The sequence below is a fragment of the Uranotaenia lowii genome, chromosome 3, assembly GCF_029784155.1.
Source record: "Uranotaenia lowii strain MFRU-FL chromosome 3, ASM2978415v1, whole genome shotgun sequence".
NCBI classification, from domain to species: Eukaryota; Metazoa; Arthropoda; class Insecta; order Diptera; family Culicidae; genus Uranotaenia; species Uranotaenia lowii.
The window spans coordinates 76360019-76364512 of record NC_073693.1 but is presented as its reverse complement, the minus strand read 5'-3'; the positions used below and the strand labels follow the sequence as shown (position 1 = coordinate 76364512).

Here is a 4494-nt window from a genome sequence, read left to right as displayed (position 1 = left end):
GAAAAAATCAACAGTTCTTGAGTTTTTAAGTCGACAATGAAGAATTTCCGAGGCGATCATGCACAATTTTTTTTTAACAATGTCTTTTTGCATCTTAAAGATCTCAAACTTACGTTAACTTAAAAATTTGAAAAAATAGGCAAGATAGTTTATTTTACAACCAACACAACTGCTAAAATTTAGCATATCCAAGCTCTAGTAACCTAGCTATCACTGAAATAAAGTGCTCGGTTACTAAATGATCATAGCTTTTGAATCTTCTAGCAACTCTGTGCATTGTGTCCGGGATAAACAAAAAAAAACAGTTTTTCACCAATAAATTTTGTCTTTTTCAACGGATTTTTCTTTTAATTTGAGTGCTTCTTAAGTTTTAATTATGACAGTATTTCATCTCAAGAACGCATTTTCGTAAATCTCAATATCATTTTTATCGTACCCTTTCGAAATGGGACCTTTAGATGAATATTTGTCATAATTGAAGCTTCGTGAAAAACTATAATGAAAGGAAATCGGCCGATAGAGACTAAAGAAAAATGATGCAAAACTGGGTTTTCATGTTGTTCCCAATCAGAATTTTTCATACTTCTATAAAAATCTCAGGCTTATTGAGCCATCTCTTTCCGTGTTCCAATCTACCAAAGTTAGTAAAGAACTTTCTCTGTTTTATTTTAAGAGTATTGTCATGTTTGAATAGGATTTTTTTTCGAAATTGTAAATGTCGTAAACAAAACTATACGTCTTATCGCATTTCGCTCGATTTTCTCCAAAATTGTTTGACATTTTCTAAATTTTTTGAAAGCATTTGAAAACTCATAGAAAAACGCACAAAATAGCGTCAAAAGCCAAAATCGGAAAAATGGATATACATAGGGTAGGGTATCACTTTTTTCTTTGTTTCATAACTTCTTTATTTTAAATTTTAAAAAGAAAAAAAACAAAGAGGAAGATTTTCTACATTTTTAAGGTATAATTAGGCATTTTTTTAATTATTTTTAATATATTAATCTCGCAAGTTCTGCCTGTTTTAAAAAAGATTTTTTTTTGGATTATGAAAAATTTTGGGGAAACGTGGGCCACCAAATCCAAATTGATTAGATAACGTACGAAGTTTTTGAGATGACCCAAAACTGAAATTTCATAATTCATTAAGTTAATTTTGAACAATTTCAGATGAGGAAATAATATAGAGAGTTGTGTATGATCTAATAATTCCTGAAATATCCAAAATTTCATATATAGGATTTACAGTATGCAAAAAAAAGTTTATCCACCCACCTCACTAATTTTCAATTGTAATGTTTTTTTTCTGGTGAAAATAAAGTTGATTTCATGAATGTTCCTCTACAATTTATTATTTTATGTTTATTTATTATATCGCCATTGAAAATACGGCGTTTATATCTTTTCTTGGGGTTTTATGTGATAAATTATGAAAAAGGGTAAAAAATACGCAAAAAAAATTTATCCACCCTCAAATGGATTCTACAATTTAAGTGTGTTTTACAAAGTTTTAGTGTGTAGCATGCAGCTTTCTTGAATGTAAACTTTCTGTCTAGCTGTCATTTAGCGCTCTTGAAGATTTCGTTTCGTGTTTCGTGTTCAAAATTAGAAGTAATTGGTTGCAAAATGTCCAAAAAAGCACAAATTCCGATCAGCATCAAAAATTTGACTGTTGAGCATCACATAACCGACCAAAGCTACCGTAATATTGCCGATATTGTCCAGCTTAATAAAGATACGGTTGCTAGGATTGTTCAGGTGTACAAAAAGCGTGGTTCAATCTCACCAGCTAAGCAATCCGGGCGTCCTTCAAAGACTACAGGCCAAATTGACAGAGCTATCGTGAAGGAGGGAGAGCTGGACCGAGGACTATCAGTTCCGAAAATTGCAAAATAGATTGAATGTGAATTTTCCATTCAACTGATATCACAATCCGTGTGAAATCGTCTTCATAAGAAAAGGTTTTAAGGGCAGAGTAGCGCTTAAGAATCCATGGTTGTCCGCAAAAAATATTCAAAAAAAGATTGAAGTGGGCCCTGGACCACATTTCATGGACCAGTGATGACTAGAATAAGGTGATTTGGTCAGATGAGTCGAAAATAATGCTATTTGGGTCTTATGGTATCACAAGAAAATGGCGGCGAACTGGTGAAAGTTTAAAAAAGGAGTGTTTGTGGCCTTCAGTCAAGCATGGCGGTGGTGCGTTACTTAACATACATTGATTTTTCAGCCAACTGAACATAACTTTGATTTTCATTTACAGGTAGAGTCATGGTGTGGGGATCTATGGCTACATCCGGCGTTGGAGAACTTGAATTCATCGATGGAATCATGACCGAGGAGGTTTATTTTGATATTTTGAAGCGGAAACTACCAGCGTCTGCACAAAAGCTAAAGTTGGGGTGGAGATATACGTTCCAACAAGACGGAGATCCGAAACACACCTCAAAGCTGGTTTCGCAATGATTCAAAGAAAAGCGTATCAAGATTATGGAGTTGCCAGCACAGTCTCCCGACCTTAGTCCGATCGAGCATCTCTGGTCAATTTTGAAAATTAGGGTTCAGGAGCAAAACCAACAAGCATCCAGCAATTGCGGCAGGTAAACTCAACTGAATGGGACAAAATCACCCCGGAAACAACTGCTAAGCTTGTTGAATCGATGCCACGACGTTGTCAAGCAGTTATTGAAGCCAAAGAAGGTCACACGAAGTACTAAAGCTATGTGAGCCAGAGAGGTGGATAAACTTTTTTGCGTTATTTTTTATCTTGTTTTAACATCATATCTCAAATGCAACAGAATATGTTTTTTATTTGGAACTTGAATGAATTGACTTTGTTTTAACATAAACAATAATAAACTGAACAACAATTACCTGTGTTTTAATTTTCCGTAGGGTTTTTTGGAATAAATCTAGTTTTTCGCTGGGGGTGGGTAATCTTTTTTTGCATACTGTATGTTCGACTCTATCGCATTAGAAAAGATGAACAAATTATTTTTCATAACTCTTTATTTGGCATAAGAAAACTTTACAGATAGTTATAACGTACTTTAAGTTTTGAATTTGTATAAAAACACCAAAATATAGGTGACCCATGATACCCCACAAAATGTGGCCCACAATTCCCCACACTGAACCCAAATTCGCTCTTAAAATACACATGATTTTTCACTTAAAAACAATAATCCAGTGATTTTCTTCCATTTAAGTGCGACATATACATTTCACTTGGCAGTCACTTAAATTTCAAGTGAATTCATCCACATTCACTTTAGTCGTCACTTGAATTAGAAGTGAGAAAAAATATTCACTTCCCCATCACTTGAATTCCAAGTGAATGTCAGGTTGTAATTGTGTTTATTTTCAGAGTTCAAAATGGCAAATCCTAAAGAGCAGCGTTTAAAGCTTATGCTGGATTTGGATTTTCCCAATTCTTTACTAGGCGATTTTGGCGTTAGTTTGTGTTAAACGTGATGTAAGAAAAAGCTATTTAAAGGTGTTATCCTGTTTCAGCTTGTGGGTTGAACTGGACAGATTTTCTGGTTTGCAGCAGGGAAGAATCAGAAGTTACACTATCCCCAGTAACCAATCTGCCTTGGGATTACGATGGAATTTTCCAATCAATAAATTTATGGCGAAAGCGTAATGTAAGTATTTGAAATCGAAGTGGTATTCTATAAATGTTCTTTTATTTAAAAACGCGAGAGATAATTAAATAGAAACTTACTTTGAAATTCAGATAAATTTCACTCGAATGTCATAGTGTTATTCACTTGACCGGTCACTTAAGTGAATTCACTTGACCCATCACTTAAAATTCAAATGAAATTATGTATGGCGAGAATTTACTACAGATGTCACTTATTTTTTAAGTGAAAATTATTTTGCGTGTACATCATCACCGTTTATTTATATCCTTTACATTGTTAGAGCACCTGAAACGGTTCAGGCGTAAATATTGGTTTTAAGTATACCAGTTTTAGCACAATTTGAAATTTTAGAATCGGCTAAAACACCCACTCCCCACCGGTGTAGGAGCAAATTTAAAACGGAAACACTTTCATTGCAGACACTCAATAATTGAGAAGAAAAAACCCATTTTATTAGAAAAATTTTTTTGACAGAACAATGAATTCAACTATTCTACCAGGATTTCATTATTTTAAAAGCAAAAATGACTACCCGAATAGACCAGAACCATGGTAAAACATGATTTTTACAATGAAATTCAATGTTTACCATATACTTCATGGTAGAAACAGTATACTTGGTTGAATATTTTGGATACTTACACATTTCCACTTTTTCGTGTAGCTTGAAATTTTGGCGCGCCAAAAGTAAACTTTTTCGGACGATTTGTTTTGGTTCGCAATTCAGTTGAGTTTGAAAAGAACTGTGAAATTATCGAAGTTTTTGGGGTAGACCACCGGTGAGTTGTATCGATTTTATGCGAAAAACATATTTAAAACTTTTTCCTCAATTCTAGCGTTGCAA

General features: G+C 33.8%; 1 long non-coding RNA gene across 1 annotated transcript; it reads left to right on the top strand.

The window, feature by feature from the left end:
* Nucleotides 1-3216: 3216 nt before the first annotated feature.
* Nucleotides 3217-3634, top strand: LOC129751484 (uncharacterized). The gene is made up of 3 exons (XR_008738719.1): nucleotides 3217-3293; nucleotides 3368-3453; nucleotides 3514-3634. It is a non-coding gene; the product is annotated as an uncharacterized LOC129751484 (long non-coding RNA).
* Nucleotides 3635-4494: the final 860 nt, after the last annotated feature.